Consider the following 21213-nt stretch of genomic DNA (forward strand, 5'->3'; position numbering starts at 1 on the left):
CCATATTGTATCTGTCCATATAGTCTCTAACAAGTATTTTGTAATAAATAAAAAACTTTTACTCAGGCCAAGAAAAATATGCAATATTTTTATTTCTAGAAGCAATGTAGATAAGCAAATTTCCTAAAAGCATAACAAGATAGCACAGATGAGACTAAAGATGGGTGCACCTGGAAACAAGTGTGAAAATCCTACATAAATTATAATAGTTATGATATACTAAATCCTGCAGATCATTGATTAAATATGATAAACCATAAGATCATCTATATTATAGATTAAAATATCTCCGAAAATAGCATGGTATATTGCATAATGCATAATATTAAAATAAATATAGTCAGACAATGAGAATAGCTATACCTTCCAGGACTGACAAAATACAGTCCATAAACCAAAATTCTGCTTTTTATTAGATCAAAGTTATGCCCACATACGTCCCCTCGGTGAGCTCATGTAGGGGCTGGTTGTGGGATGTGCTAGGTCTTTTAGAATTTTGTGAGATCCATACAGGATAATTTTGTCCCTGGAGGTCCTAGGCCATAGATATTGTCATCATGTTTCTTTGCAATTTTACCTTTTTATAAACATGAAACATGGCCAGGATAACATAATTCATCAGATTGATATTAAGCTGGAGGGATTAGAATGGTCTTACGGTGATGTGACTGAATGCATTATTAATTACTTTGTCACTGCAATTGGTCCCTACTCCAATGGATGTAGAAGTGTCAGCTCCTTCCCACTTTTCCATTTATAATTTTCTCTTCCCCAGCTATAATTAATCAAGTAGGTTCAATGTGGAGCTTTACTTCAATGGAGGTTGAAGTGTTAGTTCTTTCTCTCTTCCCCAGCTATAATTAATCCCATATGTTCATTGTGAGGGTGATATGTCCCCTATTCGGAGATGTCTTATGGATTTTAATTTTTCTTTATGACAGTGTATTTGCAGTAGAGTATTACCTTAAGGATATAAATCAAGGGACCCACCACACCTGAGATTTATATCCAGGGTATTTTGTAATAAACAGTTTCAGAATAGGGTTCTTGGATTATTTCATTATTATTGAACCAGATTATCCCCTGGTACTGGTGGACCAATCTAATCCTGATTTAATAAGTCTCTGGCTCAATGGAATGGCTTTTTCATTGTTATCATTCTATAATAAAGGGGTTGTCCACTACAGAACAGTCTCTTAATAACTAAACAGGCCATCAATAAAAAAAAATCGAATATTTTTTGGAGTGTAAGATGCACTTTTTCCCCAAAATTTTTTAGGGAAATGGGGGTGCATCTTATAATCGAAATGTAGCTTACCGCCAAACACCCCTTACTACCAGCCCAGGGCCCAATGCATAGACAGCATCTCTCCACTCCTGCTGCAGGAAGCAGGTGGTGGTGGCAGCAGCAGGAGTGGAGAGATGCTGTCTATGCAATGGGCCCCGGGCTGGTAGTAGGGGGTGTTTGGCGGTGCAAGGCTGTGCAAGGCTGTGGTGAGCCCCGGGCATTAACAAAATGTTATGTCCCATCCTTTCACTGCAGTGTACTTTGGGAATGGCTGCTGTAGGCGGTGTATGCAAAGACTGAGATCTCGTCTCCCGAGATCTCACACGGCCAGCCAATCACAGTAATGCCACTACTACCAAAACGGCCATGGCATTACAGTTATGTGCAGACAATCCCCATGTGCTTATTGGCTGTATAACAGACGCCAAACATGCAGGGCGGGGATTGAGTTTGAAATCAAGCACCAGCTAATGCCCACTGAGTAAAGAGCACATCCAAGCACCCAGATACTCGAGTGATATCCGAGTATCATCAAGCACATCACATCACTCATCCCTAATAATGATCCTAAATACATGTCAAAATCTACAATAGACTACCTCAAAAGGCGCAAGCTGAAGGTTTTACCATGGCCCTCACTGTCTCCTTATCTTAACATCATTCAAAATCTGTGGCTAGCCTTCAAAATAGCAGTGCATGAAAGATGACCCAGGAATCTCACAAAACTGGAAGAATTCACCAAAGAAGAATGAATAAAAATCCCTCAAACAAGAATTGAAAGAATCTTGGCAGGCTACAAAAAGTGTTTACAAGCTGTGGTAATTTCAAATGAGGGTGCTCCTAGGTAAAAACCATGCAGGGTGCCCAAACCTTTGCATTGGTCCATTTTCCTTTTTGTAATTATTAAAATGTAAAATATTACAATATTCTTTTTGTCCTAAAATACAAAGGAAATGTTTGATCTGTTAATGTAGGCCTTTTAAAGATCATTTTATCTTCAACTCACTTAACTGTTCACAATTACGGTAATATTGACCAGGGGTGACCAAACTTTTACATGCCACTGTATTCACCAAATTCATGTGGATAGCTTAGGTCATCAGACCCATAATCATGAGGCGTAAAGATGAAGTGATTATACATTATCTTACATTCATTACAAACTAATCTCAATTTTTATTTTATTTTTTTAGGCATGAAAACAACGAACCATTAACAGCTTAATGCATAGATACATGATACATAGCTTTTTTCTTTATAGTTCATATTTTACTGTGAACCGTTCCTATAATCATTGGCAGCATTATTGGCGGCAGTGCAATATTTCTGATAGGTCAACTTCGATGCAGTCTCTGTTTAATCCTATGGCTACTACACAGTTATTTTATGACTTGTCGGAGAGATTTTATCATCTTTTCTGAACTTTCAGCTTTGCACTGCCTCTCCCCTCTTTCTCTTATGGTGCTGCATCAAACACTCTGCTTCAGGCAATCTCATGAATTAAAGTTGACAGATATGTTTAGTAATGTGAAAAGGTTAAAACAGGGGCCAATGAGGTATTACTGAGGCTCTATTGTATCTAAGCAACACGCTTTATGCAGACGTTCAGCTCATATTATTAGCTAATATAACTCCTCGTGGCTTCTCTCGGAGCATTGTTCATTCTTCTAATTTTTTTATTATTATTTTATAGTGCATTTTTTTACTTTTAGCTGATTTAGTTTATCACATTGACTAGTAAACACAACACAATACATACAATAAAAACAAGGAAATGCTTTGAGACCTTCCATCCAGTTTCCACATATGGTGACTGTTTTCAGCAAAAAAAGAGATAAGAATTGAGAAACAGAGGGTGATGGTGGCAATTTTTGTAGTGATGGATGGAGCACGTCTGACCACACACAGACTAAACTCAGACAATGGAACAGTTCGCTTTTGAGTTTGACCACATATAGATACAAGTTGGATGACATGAGGCCAGCGGAGTCAAGTGGCCAAATAACTTAAATACGTTGTTTAGAAAAGACATTTTCATATATCCTAATAAGGAATTCCAAATAAATAGTGAGATGTCTTCTGTAAAGGAGCTGCACACACTCCTCAACATTGGAACTGCAACACCAGGAAGTTAATGTCGAGGAATTATGGAAATCTCAGGATCGATAGAGATGTTAATGATATGCAGATGGACAAAAAATGGAAACAAAATTTTCAAAACAGCTCAATTTAATCAAAATTTTGGTATGAGCGCCAAGTGTAAGTGATTATTAACAGTTGTCTGAGGAATGTTCTGCCACGCTGAATGCACTTGGTCAAATCATCAAGATCCGCTGTTGGCAGCTCCTTTTGAAATTGTTGACCAATGACTTCTCAATGGGGGACAAGTCTGAAGACGCTGCAGGCCTTGGTAGCACATTTAAGTCATGCAGCCTGCACACAGTAACACAAGCAACATGTGGTTTGGTGATGTCATTTTCAAAAATGGCTCCTAGGATACTGTGGAATAATGGCTGCACCATTATTCTGTGATTTCTATAGTTCCATAACTTTTCGTTCTTGGTGTTGCAATTTTAATGCTGAGGAGTGTATTCTGAACAGACTGCGAGATGGTCTCTTTCTCTTGCTGGTGGTCCTAGAAAACTAGGGGGACTCATTGTGATTAGATTTGATTCACAGCTTCCATTCACCTGATCCCTGCTAGTCTCTGCTTCTGGGTTCTGTCATCCATATAGCAGAAGTAGCTGGAAATCTAGTGCACTGGCAGGCATTTCAAGCTATTTCTGGAAAATATTTTTAAAAAAAGTTTTATAAAATTTAGCAAAAATAACATTTTTGATTCTATTTGCAAAAATCTCCAAAAAACTAAAAAATTACGTATATGTATCTTCACATTCATAATATATAATATAACAAAGGTAGAATGTTATTTCCTTTCCACCCTCTCATAATATATACTAAAGGTTACTAAATAATTTATTTGTAACTAAAAGTGATTCTATATAAATAGTGATGAGCGAATATACTCATTACTCGAGATTTCCCGAGCACGCTCGGGGGTCCTCCGAGTATTTTTTAGTGCTCGGAGATTTAGTTTTCATCGCCGCAGCTGAATAATTTACATCTGTTAGCCAGCTTGATTACATGTGGGGATTCCCTAGAAACCAGGCAACCCCCACATGTACTTATGCTGGCTAACAGATGTAAATCATTCAGGTGAGGTGAGGAAAACTAAATCTCCGAGCACTAAAAAATACTCAGAGGACCCCCGAGCGTGCTCGGGAAATCTCGAGTAACGAGTATATTCGATCATCACTATATATAAACTTAAACTAAAAAAGTATGTCTATGAGTCAGAAAATAAAAATGATTATGGTAGTGTAGGTGGCACATTGCACTCTTTTCCTTTTGAAATATGACCATGTAATGGGTTACTGGCAGCTTAGAAGGCAGAATTTAAAGGGAAATTCACGCTGTACTCCCTCCATGCCACCACCACAGTATTCCAATCTCCATTCTTTTGAATAGTACCACAGCACCGTCATAGCTGTACATATTAAGGGTGTGGTAGTAATGGCAACTGTGTAAAGGGTTATTTCCATTTTTAGAAGTTACCATATACACATAGTACAGGTAAAAAATCACTGATTGCTCTAGATTATGGATTAAAGGTATAAAATTTAGGTTGTATAGAGAGGAAATGGAATTACTAATCTTGTTCCTTAAGTATGTAATACGGGGACAATTATTTTTGAATGGAGATATTTTGGACAGGAGGGTCCCGTTCTTCCGTTTTACATTAATATTTAACAATTCAAACTTAGAGAAGATTATTTTAAAAATTGATACAAGGCCAAGTACGTGCATTTCTTCAAGTAGTGGATTGATAGATAGCCATGGGTCTGTGAGGAAGAAAACAATATCTGCAAATGCAGCTATTTTATGCTCTCTCACCACATTTTTCACCCTGGATTAAGGGATTTTTTTCTTATTTTTTGTAGAAAAGTTTCCATGACCAGAAGAAACAAAAGTGGGGAAAGAGGGCACCCGTGCCTTGTCCCATTTTTTTTATCCCAAAGCTAGGAGATAGTTCATTCTTAATATTCAGCCAAACCGAGGGTTTAGAATAAAGAGCCATTATCTTTTCGATGAAAGAAGCGGGGAAGCCAAATTTTGCCAGTGCTTTATCCATGAATTCCCAATCAATTCATTCAAATGCCTTTTCGGTGTCAGTCGACAAATGGGCAGATTGTATGTTTTTGAATTTTGTAAAGTTAATATGTTATGACCCCAATGGCGAGGGTCTCAGAGGAACAAGTAAGTCTGCGAAGTACAAAAATCCAGCTCATAGGGCAGTGGTAACTGGGTTGACCATATATCTACTCCTAACGCCAACACTAGAAGTAGCCGGGGAACATGCCTACGTTGGTCGCTAGATGTCTCGCGCCAGCCGGAGGACTAACTACCCCTAGAAGAGGAAAACAAAGACCTCTCTTGCCTCCAGATAATAGACCCCAAAAGTTGGATACAAGCCCCCCACAAATAATAACGGTGAGGTAAGAGGAAATGACAAACACAGAGATGAACTAGGTTTAGCAAAGAGAGGCCCACTTACTAATAGCAGAATGTAGTAAGATAACTTATATGGTCAACGAAAACCCTATCAAAATTCCACACTGGAAATTCAAGAACCCCCGAACCGTCTAACGGCCCGGGGGGAGAACTCCAGCCTCCCTAGAGCTTCCAGCAAGGTTAGGATACAGATTATGTACAAGCTGGACAAAAATGCAAACAAAAACAAATAGCAAAAAGCAAGGAAGCAGACTTAGCTTAATCTAGCAGGAACCAGGATCAGTAGACAAGAGCACAACAGATTAGCTCTGATTACAACGTTGCCAGGCATTGAACTGAAGGTCCAGGGAGCTTATATAGCAACACCCCTGAACTAACGGCCCAGGTGAGCATACAAGGGATGACTGACATACCCAGAGTCAAAACACTAGTAACCACTAGAGGGAGCCAAAAAGCAAATTCACAACAGTACCCCCCCCTTAGTGAGGGGTCACCGAACCCTCACCAAGACCACCAGGGCGATCAGGATGAGCGGCGTGAAAGGCACGAACCAAATCGGCCGCATGCACATCAGAGGCGACCACCCAGGAATTATCCTCCTGACCATAGCCCTTCCACTTGACCAGGTACTGAAGCCTCCGCCTGGAGAGACGAGAATCTAAGATCTTCTCCACCACGTACTCCAACTCGCCCTCAACCAGCACCGGAGCAGGAGGCTCCGCAGAAGGGACCACAGGCACAACGTACCGCCGCAACAAGGACCTATGAAATACGTTGTGAATGGCAAACGACACCGGAAGATCCAGGCGAAAGGATACAGGATTAAGGATTTCCAAAATCTTGTAAGGACCAATGAAGCGAGGCTTAAATTTGGGAGAGGAGACCTTCATAGGAACAAATCGAGAAGACAGCCATACCAAATCCCCAACGCGAAGTCGGGGACCCACACCGCGGCGGCGGTTGGCAAAACGCTGAGCCTTCTCCTGTGACAACTTCAAGTTGTCCACCACATGACTCCAGATCCGCTGCAACCTATCCACCACAGAATCCACCCCAGGACAGTCAGAAGGCTCCACATGTCCCGAGGAAAAACGAGGATGGAAACCAGAGTTGCAGAAAAATGGCGAAACCAAGGTGGCGGAACTAGCCCGATTATTAAGGGCAAATTCAGCCAACGGCAAGAAGGTCACCCAATCATCCTGATCAGAAGAGACAAAACACCTCAAATAAGCCTCCAGAGTCTGATTAGTTCGCTCCGTTTGTCCGTTAGTCTGGGGATGAAAAGCGGACGAAAACGACAAATCAATGCCCATCCTACCACAAAAGGATCGCCAGAACCTGGAAACAAACTGGGATCCTCTGTCCGACACAATATTCTCAGGAATGCCGTGCAAACAAACCACGTTCTGGAAGAACACAGGAACCAGATCAGAAGAGGAGGGCAGCTTAGGTAAAGGAACCAAATGGACCATCTTGGAGAAACGATCACATATCACCCAGATGACAGTCATGCCCTGAGACACCGGAAGATCAGAAATGAAATCCATAGAGATGTGTGTCCAAGGTCTCTTCGGGACAGGCAAGGGCAAGAGCAACCCGCTGGCACGAGAACAGCAAGGCTTAGCTCGAGCACAAGTTCCACAGGACTGCACAAATGACCGCACATCCCTTGACAAGGAAGGCCACCAAAAGGACCTGGCCACCAGATCTCTGGTGCCAAAAATTCCCGGGTGCCCTGCCAACACTGAGGAATGAACCTCGGAAATGACTCTGCTGGTCCATTTAGCAGGCACAAACAATCTGTCAGATGGACAAGAGTCAGGCCTACCAGCCTGAAATCTCTGCAACACACGCCGCAGATCAGGAGAAATGGCTGACAAGATAACTCCTTCCTTAAGAATACCCACAGGTTCAGCGACTCCAGGAGCATCAGGCACAAAGCTCCTAGACAGAGCATCGGCCTTCACATTCTTAGAACCTGGTAAATACGAGACCACAAAGTCAAAACGGGAGAAAAACAATGACCAGCGGGCCTGTCTAGGATTCAGGCGTTTAGCAGACTCGAGATACATCAGATTTTTGTGATCAGTCAAGACCACCACACGATGCTTAGCACCCTCGAGCCAATGACGCCACTCCTCAAATGCCCACTTCATGGCCAACAACTCCCGATTGCCCACATCATAATTTCGCTCTGCCGGCGAAAACTTCCTGGAGAAAAAGGCACAAGGTCTCATAGTAGAGCAACCAGGGCCTCTCTGCGACAAAACGGCCCCTGCCCCAATCTCCGAAGCATCCACCTCCACCTGAAAGGGAAGTGAGGTGTCAGGTTGGCACAAAACAGGCGCCGAAGTAAACCGGCGTTTCAACTCCTGGAAAGCCTCCACGGCAGCAGGAGCCCAGTTAGCTACATCAGAGCCTTTCTTAGTCATATCCGTCAATGGTTTAACAACGCTAGAAAAATTTGCGATAAAACGACGGTAGAAGTTAGCAAAACCCAAGAACTTCTGAAGACTCTTAACTGACGAGGGTTGAGTCCAATCATGAATAGCTCGGACCTTGACTGGGTCCATCTCCACAGCAGAAGGGGAAAAAATGAACCCCAAAAAGGGAACCCTCTGTACACCAAAGAGACACTTTGAGCCTTTAACAAACAAAGAATTTTCACGCAAAATCTTAAAAACCATCCTGACCTGCTCCACATGCGAGTCCCAATCATCAGAAAAAAACAGAATATCATCCAGATAAACAATCAAAAATTTATCCAGATACTTCCGGAAAATGTCATGCATGAAGGACTGAAAAACTGAAGGTGCATTAGAGAGCCCAAATGGCATCACCAAGTACTCAAAATGACCTTCGGGCATATTGAATGCGGTTTTCCATTCATCGCCTTGCTTAATGCGCACAAGGTTGTACGCACCACGAAGGTCTATCTTGGTGAACCACTTGGCACCTTTAATCCGGGCAAACAAGTCTGACAACAGCGGCAAAGGATACTGAAATTTGACAGTGATCTTGTTTAAAAGCCGATAGTCAATACAAGGCCTCAAAGATCCGTCCTTTTTGGCCACAAAAAAGAATCCCGCACCAAGAGGGGAAGAAGAAGGACGGATATGCCCCTTCTCAAGAGACTCCTTGATATATGAACGCATCGCGGTATGTTCAGGTACCGACAAATTAAACAGTCTCCCCTTAGGAAACTTACTGCCAGGAATCAAATCTATTGCACAGTCATATTCCCTATGAGGAGGCAGTGCACTGGACTTAGACTCGCTGAAGACATCCTGATAATCAGACAAATACGCCGGAACTTCTGAAGGCGTAGAAGAAGCAATAGACAAGGGCAGGGAATCTCCATGAATTCCATGGCAGCCCCAACTTGACACCGACATAGCCTTCCAGTCCAAGACTGGATTATGGGTCTGTAACCATGGCAAACCCAAAACAACCAAATCATGCATCTTATGCAGAACAAGAAAACGTATCACCTCCCGATGTTCGGGAGTCATGCACATGGTAACCTGTGTCCAAAACTGCGGTTTATTTTTTGCCAAAGGCATAGCATCAATACCCCTAAGAGGGATAGGATTTTCTAATGGCTCCAGAACAAAACCGCAGCGCTTGGCAAATGACAGATCCATCAGACTCAGGGCAGCACCTGAGTCTACAAACGCCATGACAGGATACGATGACAGTGAGCAAATCAAAGTTACAGATAGAATAAATTTAGGTTGCAAATTACCAATGGCGACAGGACTAACAACCCTAGTAAGACGTTTAGAGCATGCTGAGATAACATGTGTAGAATCACCACAGTAGTAACACAAGCCATTCTGGCGTCCATGAATTTTCCGCTCATTTCTAGTCAGGATTCTATCACATTGCATTAAATCAGGTGCCTGTTCAGACAACACCATGAGGGAATTTGCGGTTTTGCGCTCCCGCAACCGCCGGTCGATTTGAGTTGCCAGGGCCATGGAATCATTCAGACCTGTGGGAATGGGAAAACCCACCATCACATTCTTAATGGCTTCAGAAAGGCCATTTCTGAAATTTGCAGCCAATGCACACTCGTTCCACTGGGTCAGCACGGACCATTTCCGAAATTTTTGGCAATACACTTCAGCCTCGTCCTGGCCCTGAGACATAGCCAGCAAGGCTTTTTCTGCCTGAATCTCAAGATTGGGTTCCTCATAAAGCAAACCGAGCGCCAGAAAAAACGCATCAATATCAGCCAATGCTGGATCTCCTGGCGCCAGCGAGAAGGCCCAATCCTGAGGGTCGCCCCGTAAAAAAGAAATAACAATTTTCACTTGCTGAGCGGAGTCTCCAGATGAACAGGGTCTCAGGGACAAAAACAATTTACAATTATTCCTGAAATTTCTAAATTTAAATCGGTCTCCGGAAAACAGTTCAGGAATCGGTATCTTAGGTTCTGACATAGTATTTCTGATAACATAATCTTGTATGCCCTGCACACGAGCAGTAAGCTGGTCCACACCTGTAATCAAGGTCTGGACATTCATGTCTGCAGCAAACACAAGCCACTCAGAGGTAAAGGGGAAAAGAAAAAAAAAAATGAGAAAAAGAAAAAAAAAACTCAGAATTTTCTTTCTTATAATCCCGCTTCTGCAATGCATTTAACATTTAATACTGGCCTGGCAAACTGTTATGACCCCAATGGCGAGGGTCTCAGAGGAACAAGTAAGTCTGCGAAGTACAAAAATCCAGCTCATAGGGCAGTGGTAACTGGGTTGACCATATATCTACTCCTAACGCCAACACTAGAAGTAGCCGGGGAACATGCCTACGTTGGTCGCTAGATGTCTCGCGCCAGCCGGAGGACTAACTACCCCTAGAAGAGGAAAACAAAGACCTCTCTTGCCTCCAGAAAATAGACCCCAAAAGTTGGATACAAGCCCCCCACAAATAATAACGGTGAGGTAAGAGGAAATGACAAACACAGAGATGAACTAGGTTTAGCAAAGAGAGGCCCACTTACTAATAGCAGAATGTAGTAAGATAACTTATATGGTCAACGAAAACCCTATCAAAATTCCACACTGGAAATTCAAGAACCCCCGAACCGTCTAACGGCCCGGGGGGAGAACTCCAGCCTCCCTAGAGCTTCCAGCAAGGTTAGGATACAGATTATGTACAAGCTGGACAAAAATGCAAACAAAAACAAATAGCAAAAAGCAAGGAAGCAGACTTAGCTTAATCTAGCAGGAACCAGGATCAGTAGACAAGAGCACAACAGATTAGCTCTGATTACAATGTTGCCAGGCATTGAACTGAAGGTCCAGGGAGCTTATATAGCAACACCCCTGAACTAACGGCCCAGGTGAGCATACAAGGGATGACTGACATACCCAGAGTCAAAACACTAGTAACCACTAGAGGGAGCCAAAAAGCAAATTCACAACATAATAATATTCAGGGTTTTGATAACATTATCTTTGGCCTCCCTACCTCTCACAAAGCCCACCTGCTCAAGGTTGATCAAGTCAGGTAATAAGGTCTGAATTCTATAGGCTAAGATTTTTGTTTTATATCATTATTGATCTGAGAAATAGTCCGGTAGCTGCCGCATAAGGTTGAATCTTTGCCCTCTTTTGGGATAAGTGTGATGTGGGCTGATAGTGCTTCTGTTTTGAAAGGGTATGCTCTGATTATATTATTGAAGTAGTTCAACAGGTACTGGGAGAGTTCTTCTTAAAAAATGTAATAGTATTCTATTGAGTAGCCATCTGGGCCTGGACTTTTCCCTTTAGGACTTGATTTGATAGCAAACTGTAATTCATCCATTGTAATTGGACTATCAAAAAATTGTTTTTGTTGGACTGTTAGATTGGGTAAATCTATTCTTTTTAGATAGATGTTAATTAAGTTGGATTTCTTTTTCGAAGATGCATGATCTTCCTTTATTTTAAGATTATAAAGATCTGAATAAAATGGATTTTATTTTTGATATTCTATCCCTCCATGTAAAAAGTAGCCTACCTTTAAAATTCTAGACTGTTCATGTCTATGTCAGTGGGCAAACTTACAAAATCAGCAAGTCATCAAATATTTATTTCCCCCATTGTATGTATATATATATATATATATATATATATATATATATATATATATATATATATATATATATATATATATATATATATATATATATATATATATACTAGCTGTACTACCCGGGTTAATGACTGCTGTTAGCACAATAGAATGTGTTAACAAAAATTTATTCTGCACACAAAAACCACAAAACAAATAGATAGAAATGTAATTATTAAAAGGCAAAAACTAAGCCAATAGAAGCATTTCTTAACATACACTCACCGGCCACTTTATTAGGTACACCATGCTAGTAACGGGTTGGACCCCCTTTTGCCTTCAAAACTGCCTCAATTCTTCGTGGCTTAGATTCAACAAGGTGCTGGAAGCATTCCTCAGAGATTTTGGTCCATATTGACATGATGGCATCACACAGTTGCCGCAGATTTGTCGGCTGCACATCCCAAAGATGCTCCATACAAGGCAGGATGAATCCATGCTTTCATGTTGTTTACGCCAAATTCTGACCCTACCATCCGAATGTCGCAGCAGAAATCGAGACTCATCAGACCAAGCAACGTTTTTCCAATCTTCTACTGTCCAATTTCGATGAGCTTGTACAAATTGTAGCCTCAGTTTCCTGTTCTTAGCTGAAAGGAGTGGTACCCGGTGTGGTCTTCTGCTGCTGTAGCCCATCTGCCTCAAAGTTCGACGCACTGTGCATTCAGAGATGCTCTTAGGCCTACCTTGGTTGTAACGGGTGGCGATTTGAGTCACTGTTGCCTTTCTATCAGCTCGAACCAGTCTGCCCATTCTCCTCTGACCTCTGGCATCAACAAGGCATTTCCGCCCACAGAACTGCCGCTCACTGGATTTTTTTTCTTTTTCAGACCATTCTCTGTAAACCCTAGAGATGGTTGTGCGCGAAAATCCCAGTAGATCAGCAGTTTCTGAAATACTCAGACCAGCCCTTCTGGCACCAACAACCATGCCACGTTCAAAGGCACTCAAATCACCTTTCTTCCCCATACTGATGCTCGGTTTGAACTGCAGGAGATTGTCTTGACCATGTCTACATGCCTAAATGCACTGAGTTGCCGCCATGTGATTGGCTGATTAGAAATTAAGTGTTAACAAGAAGTTGGACAGGTGTACCTAATAAAGTGGCCAGTGAGTGTATATTAGCTTTGTTATACTGAGAATGTCTTTGTTGCCTATATTAACCAATCAGAGCTCAGATTAATTAACTGTAGCAAAATAGAAGCTGAGCTGTGATTGGTTGCTATTGGCAGCCTGATAAATCCCCAGCCAACAGGAAGCCCACCCCCTGGCAGTATATATTAGCTCACACATACACATAATAGACAGGTCATGTGACTGACAGCTGCCGTATTTCCTATATGGTACAATTGTTGCTCTTGTAGTTTGTCTGCTTATTAATCAGATTTTTATTTTTGAAGGATAATACCAGACTTCTGTGTGTTTTAGGGCGAGTTTCGTGTGTCAAGTTGTGTGTGTTGCGTTGCGTGTGGCGACATGCATGTAGCGACTTGTGAGATGAGTTTTGTGTGGCGACATGCGTGTAGCAACTTTTTGTGTGTCGAGTTGCATGTGACAGGTTAGTGTAGCAAGTTGTGTGCAGCAAGATTTGTGCATGGAGAGTTTTGCGCGTGGCGAGTTTTATGTGTGGTGTGTTTTGAGTATGTGCAAGTTTTGTGTGAGGCAACTTTTGCATGTGGTGCAACTTTTGTACATGTGGCAATTTTTCTGTGTGTGCAAGTTTTGCATGAGGTGAGTTTTCCATGAGGTGAGTTTTGCACGTGTGGCGAGTTTTGCGTGAGCCTAGTTTTGCATATCGCGAGTTTTGCATGTAATGAGTTTTGCGCGTGGCGAGTTTTGAGTGGTGACTTTTGTGTTTCGACTTTTATGTGGCGAGGTTGGTGTGTGTGTGGTGAAATGTGTGCTGAGGGTGGTATATTTGTTCAAGCACGTGGTAGTGTGTGGCGCATTTTGTGTGTGTGTTCATATCCCCGTGTGTGGTGAGTATCCCATGTCGGGGCCCCACCTTAGCAACTGTACGGTATATACTCTTTGGCGCCATCGCTCTCATTCTTTAAGTCCCCATTGTTCACATCTGGCAGCTGTCAATTTTCCTCCAACACTTTTCCCTTCACTTTTTCCCCATTATGTAGATAGGGGCAAAATTGTTTGGTGAATTGGAACGCGCGGGGTTAAAATTTCACCTCACAACATAGCCTATGACGCTCTTGGGGTCCAGACGTGTGACTGTGCAAAATTTTGTGGCTGGAGCTGCGACGGTGCAGATGCCAATCCCGGAGATACACACATACATACATACACACATTTAGCTTTATATATTAGATATACCTGTATGTAATCTCCTGTATATAGTATATACCTGTGTGTCATCTCACCTATATATAGTATATATCTGTGTGTCATCTCCTCCTGTATATAGTATATACCTGTATGTCATCTCCTCCTATACATAGCATATACCTGTATGTCATCTCCTCCTGTATATACTATATACCTGTAGGTAATCTGTTCCTGTATATAGTATATACCTGTGTGTCATCTCCTCCTGTATATAGTATATACCTGTATGTCATCTCCTCCTGTATGTAGTATGTACCTGTATGTCATCTCCTCCTCTATATAGTATATACCTGTGTGTCATCTCTCCTGTATATAAAATATATCTGTGTGTCATCTCCTCCTGTATATAGTATATACATGTGTGTCATCTCCCCTGTAAATAGTATATTGTTGTGTATCCGCTTTTTGGGCTCCCCTGGTGGTTGCTGGTGGTACTGGTGACTTGTTTGCACTTTGCTGCTTCTGTTAACCTGCTTCCATCAGTGTTTGGGAGTTTCCTATTTAGCCTTGCTCTCCAGTCATTTCCTTGCCGGTCATCATTGTAACCAGAGCCTTCGGTTGCATGTTCCTGCTACTAGTCTGCTGATCAGCTAAGTGGACTTTGTCCTTTTGTTTTGTACCTTTTGTCCAGTTTGCAGTTTTTGTAATTCTCTGTAGCTGGAAGCTCTTGCGGGCTGAAATTGCCACTCCTGTGTCATGAGTTGACACAGGAGTCTTAAAGTAATTTCAGGATGGTTTTTGAAAGGGTTTTCAGTTGACCGTGAAGTCCTCTTTTGTATCCTTCTGCTATCTAGTAAGTGGACCTCTCTTTGCTAAATCTACTTTCATACTGTGTATGTCTTTTCCTCTTAATTCACCGTTATTACATGTGGGGGGCTGCTATCATCTTTTGGGGTATTTCCCTAGAGGTAAGCCAGGTCTGTTTCTTCCTCTGCCAGGCGTAGTTAGTCCTCCGGCTGGCGCGTGGCATATAGGAAGCCGTAGGTATGCTCCCTGGCTACTGTTAGTTGTGTGGTAGATTTAGCTCACGGTCAACTCGAGTTTCCATCACCCGAGAGCTCGTTCGTTACTTATATGTTTCTTACGTTCCCTTGCCGTTGGGAACCATGACAGTATATACCTGTGTGTCATCTCCTCCTGTATATAGTATATACCTGTATGTCATCTCCTCCTGTATATACTTTATACCTGTGTGTCATCTCTCCTGTATATAGTATATGCCTGTGTGTCATCTCCCCTGTATATAGTATATACCTGTGTGTCATCTCTCCTGTATATAGTATATATCTGTGTGTCTTCTCCTCCTGTATATAGTATATACCTGTATGTCATCTCCTCCTGTATATAGTATATATCTGTATGTCATCTCCTCCTGTATTAGACCTCGTTCACATGTTATTTGGTCAGTATTTTTACCTCAGTATTTGTAAGCTAAATTGGCAGCATGATAAATCCCCAGCCTACAGGAAGCCCACCCCCTGGCAGTATATATTAGCTCACACATACACATAATAGACTGGTCATGTGACTGACAGCTGCCGGATTCCTATATGGTACATTTGTTGCTCTTGTAGTTTGTCTGCTTATTAATCAGATTTTTATTTTTGAAGGATAATACCAGACTTGTGTGTGTTTTAGGGCGAGTTTCGTGTGTCAAGTTGTGTGTGTTGAGTTGCGTGTGGCGACATGCATGTAGCGACTTTTGTGAGATGAGTTTTGTGTGGCGACATGCGTGTAGCAACTTTTTGTGTGTCGAGTTGCATGTGACAGGTTAGTGTAGCAAGTTGTGTGCAGCGAGTTTTGCGCGTGGCGAGTTTTATGTGTGGTGCCTTTTGTATGTGCAAGTTTTGTGTGAGGCAACTTTTGCATGTGTTGCAACTTTTGTGCATGTGGCAATTTTTCCGCGTGTGCAAGTTTTGCGTGTGGCGAGTTTTCCATGTGGCGAGTTTTGCACATGTGGCGAGTTTTGCATGTGGAGAGTTTTGCGCGTGGCGAGTTTTGAGCGGCGACTTTTGTGTTTCGACTTTGATGTGGCGAGGTTGGTGTATGTGTGGGGAAATGTGCGCTGAGGGTGGTATATGTGTTCGAGCACGTGGTAGTGTGTGGCGCATTTTGTGTCTGTGTTCATATCCCCGTGGTGGTGTGGTGATTATCCCATGTTGGGGCCCCACCTTAGCAACTGTACAGTATATACTCTTTGGCGCCATCGCTGTCATTCTTTAAGTCCCCCTTGTTCACATCTGGCAGCTGTTAATTTGCCTCCAACACTTTTCCTTTCATTTTTTCCCCATTATGTAGATAGGGGCAAAATTGTTTGGTGAATTGGAAAGCGCGGGGTTAAAATTTCACCTCACAACATAGCATTGACGCTCTCGGAGTCCAGGCGTGTGACTGTGCAAAATTTTGTGCCTGTAGCTGCGACGCCTCCAACACTTTTCCTTTCACTTTTTCCCCATTATGTAGATAGGGGCAAAATTGTTTGGTGAATTGGAAAGCGCGGGGTTAAAATTTCACCTCACAACATAGCCTATGACGCTCTCGGGGTCCAGACGTGTGACTGTGCAAAATTTTGTGGCTGTAGCTGCGACGGTTCAGATGCCAATCCCGGACATACACACATACACACATTCAGCTTTATATATTAGATATCTATAATATAACGCTGGGAGCGTCACTCTGTCCGAAGCCTCTATAGACTGCGCAAGCGCACGCGCCGGCGCAGTCTAGACCCCACAGAGCGACGCTCCCAGGAGATCGCGGTATGCGTAAACACTGAACGCACACCGCGATCTCCAACGGAGAAGCAGGGACCGCCAGGAGGGTAAGTATGATATATTTACCTGTCCCGTTCCTCCGTTGCGCGCTGCTCCTCCGACCTCCGGTCCACATCCTCTGCCTGTGACGTTCACAGTTCAGAGGGCGCGATGACGCGCTTAATGCGCGCCGCCCTCTGACTGAACAGTCACAGCCAGAGGACCCGGAAGACAGACCGGCGTGCAGCGCTGGATCAGGCCCAGGTAACTATAGCAAGTGCCGGGGGCCTGAGCTAGCGGCGACTCCGGCACCTGACCCCCACAGCGCGCCGGTGTCCCCGCCTGCTCAGGCCCCCAGCACCGCCGCGCACAGCCACCGCACCCAGCACAGCCTGAGCCACCGCACCCAGCACAGCCTGAGCCACCGCACCCAGCACAGCCTGAGCCACCGCACCCAGCACAGCCTGAGCCACCGCACCCAGCACAGCCACGCACAGCCGCCGCACCCAGCACAGCCGCCGCACCCAGCACAGCCACCGCACCCAGCACAGCCACGCACAGCCGCCGCACCCAGCACAGCCTGAGCCACCGCACCCAGCACAGCCACCCACAGCCACGCACACCCATCCACAGCCACGCACAGCCACGCACAGCCACCTGCACTCAGCACCGCCACGCACAGCCGCCCACACCCAGCACAGCCGCCCACAGCCACGCACAGCCAACGCACCCAGCACAGCCTGAGCCACCGCACCCAGCACAGCCACGCACAGCCACCCACAGCCACGCACACCCACCCACAGCCACGCACAGCCACCTGCACTCAGCACCGCCACGCACAGCCGCCCACACCCAGCACAGCCGCCCACAGCCACGCACAGCCACCGCACCCAGCACAGCCTGAGCCACCGCACCCAGCACAGCCACGCACAGCCGCCGCACCCAGCACAGCCGCCGCACCCAGCACAGCCACCGCACCCAGCACAGCCACGCACAGCCGCCGCACCCAGCACAGCCACGCACAGCCACCGCACCCAGCAAAGCCACGCACAGCCACCCACAGCCACGCACACCCACCCACAGCCACGCACAGCCACCTGCACTCAGCACCGCCACGCACAGCCGCCCACACCCAGCACAGCCGCCCACAGCCACGCACAGCCGCCTGCACTCAGCACCGCCACGAACAGCCGCCCGCACTCAGCACCGCCACGCACAGCTGCCCATGCACAGCCACATACAGCTGCCGCACCCAGCATAGCCACGCACAGCCACCCACAGCAACGCACACCCACCCACAGCCACGCACAGCTGCCTGCACTCAGCACCGCCACGCACAGCCGCCCACACCCAGCACAGCCACCCACAGCCACGCACAGCTGCCTGCACTCAGCACCGCCACGCACAGCCGCCCGCACTCAGCACCGCCACGCACAGCCGCCCATGCACAGCACAGCCACATACAGCCGCCGCACCCAGCATAGCCACGCACAGCCACCGCATCCAGCACAGCCGCCGCACCCAGCACAGCCGCCGCACCCAGCACAGCCGCCCACATCGAGCACCGCCACGCACAGCTGCCCGCACCCAGCACAGCCACGCACAGCCGCCCGCACTCAGCACAGCCACGCACAGCCGCCCGCACTCAGCACCGCCACGCACAGCTGCCCGCACTCAGCACCCCCACGCACAGCCGCCCACGCACAGCACAGCCACATACAGCCGCCCGCACTTAGCACAGCCGCCCGCACTGATGGGGGCGCAGGATGGAGCAGCACATGATAGGGTGGAGCAGCACATGACAGGATGGGGGCGCAGGATGGAGCAGCACATGACAGGATGGGGGCGCAGGATGGAGCAGCACAGCCACCACACCCAGCACAGCCACCGCACCCAGCACAGCCGCCACACCCAGCACAGCCACCGCACCTAGCACAGCCACGCACAGCCGCCCGCAGCTACGCACAGCCGCCTGCACTCAGTACCGCCACGCACAGCCGCCCACAACTACGCACAGCCGCCCGCACTCAGCACCGCCACGCACAGCCGCCTGCACCCAGCACCGCCATGCACAGCCGCCCGCACCCAGCACAGCCACACAGCCGCCCGCACCCAGCACAGCCACGCACAGCGCCCGAACCCAGCACAGCCACGCCCAGCCGCCCGAACCCAGCACAGCCACGCGCAGCCGCCCGCACCCAGCACAGCCACATACAGCCGCCCGCACTCAGCACAGCCGCCTGCACTCAGCACAGCCGCCCGCACTGATGGGGGCGCAGGATGGAGCAGCACATGATAGGATGGGGGCGCAGGATGGGAGCACATGACAGGATGGGGATGCAGGATGGAGCAGCACATGACAGGATGGGGATGCAGGATGAAGCGGCACATGACAGGGTGGGGGCGCAGGATGGAGCAGCACATGACAGGATGGGAGAGCAAGATGGGAGCAGCACATACCAGGATGCAGACCATATACCAATATAAATGCTCGCCACCCGGGCGTAGAACGGGTTCAATAGCTAGTATATATATATATAGCCTAAAATACAAAGGAAATGTGTCATCTTTAACTTTAGGCCTTTTGGGATCATTTCATATTCAACTTGCTTTGTTGTTAGCAATAAAAGTAATTTTGACCAGGGGTGCCCAAACTTTTACATGCCACCGTAGCTATATTGTGATTGTATTCACATAACGATGGTAAAAAAAGAATTGTTGAATAATGTGACCTAGATGAGGTACTAATGTATTCCTTGTAGGCAACCGCTTCTACTAAATACAATAAGACTAATAATAAGGTAAATCGCATTCATATCACCCTGCAATTAGTTATTGGTTATGCAAGAAAATGAATTCCATTAATAACTTGGTTTACATTCTGTAGATTTTTACCATTTAATTTTTTATAAATCTGAAAAAGAACGATTTTTTGCCCCAGTGGCCTCTGAGGAAAAGTTGTTCACAGCACACTTTTTGTAAATCCCCCCCCCTTTTATTCACTGAACAAGGCGCTGAACGTTATAGACTTATTAGAGCATAAAGTAGTTTGCATGCTTTGTTACAATTGCAATTAATTAGACAATTAACAGCATGGCTTGCTGTAAACATGGTTGCTTCAGAGCAGCAATTATTACAGATCATTGACTCCTAAGGCAATACAAAAATGTAAGCTTCTTATTATTTCAGAATAACCACCCTGGTACTGCAAGATAATGATAGCAAATAGCAATGACTCATAGTTACATAGGATGGTTGATAAATCATATTTGTCCATCAAGTTCAACCAAGAAATAAGAACAGAGCTGGGACAAGGTATTTTGGTGCTCCAGGCAGATGAAGCCGATGCCCCCCCACCTCTCGGGCCCAAAGCAAAGAAATGGGTCAGTGACTAATATAACAGAAATCTTACACAGTCACCCCCTCCAATGCATCAGCTAATAAGTTCTGACGGCCATTTCCACTAGATTTGTTATCTTTTTCACCAAAAAATAACCATCAAACATAAAAAATGAGGTGTACTTTAGGAGTAGACTTAGCAAGTGGTGCAATTTCACAATAAGATGTACAGTGGCTTGCAAAAGTATCCACCCCTTTGTCATTTTACATGTTTTGCTACCTCACAACCTGGAATTTCACAGTTTTATTGAGGGTTTTCATCAGTTCATGTTACGATCATTTCTACAACTGTTAACATTTGGTTTTCTTTTTTACTGTGAAACAAGGAACAAATAGGACTAAACAACTGAAAACTTGAGTGTGCATAACTACTCACGCCCTAAAGTCAGTGCTTTGTAGAGCCTCATTCTGCAGCAATTACAGCTGCAAGTCACTTTGGATAAGTCTCTATGAGCTTTCCATATATTGCCACGGGACTTTTTGCCCTTTCCTCAACACAAAACTGCTCCAGCTTCTTCAAGTTAGATGGTTTCCTCTGGTGATCAGCAATATTCGAGTCTGACCACAGATTCTCAGTTGGATTAAGGTCTGGGCTTTGACTAAGCAACTTCAAAGCATTTACACCTTTCCCAATAAACCAGTCGAGTGTTGCTTTAGCAGTATGCTTTGGGTCATTGTCTTGTTGAAAGGTGAACCTCCGTCCCAGTCTAAAATCTCTGACAAACTGAAACACGTTTTGCT

The sequence above is a fragment of the Ranitomeya variabilis genome, chromosome 2 (genome assembly GCF_051348905.1).
Source record: "Ranitomeya variabilis isolate aRanVar5 chromosome 2, aRanVar5.hap1, whole genome shotgun sequence".
Classification (NCBI taxonomy): domain Eukaryota; kingdom Metazoa; phylum Chordata; class Amphibia; order Anura; family Dendrobatidae; genus Ranitomeya; species Ranitomeya variabilis.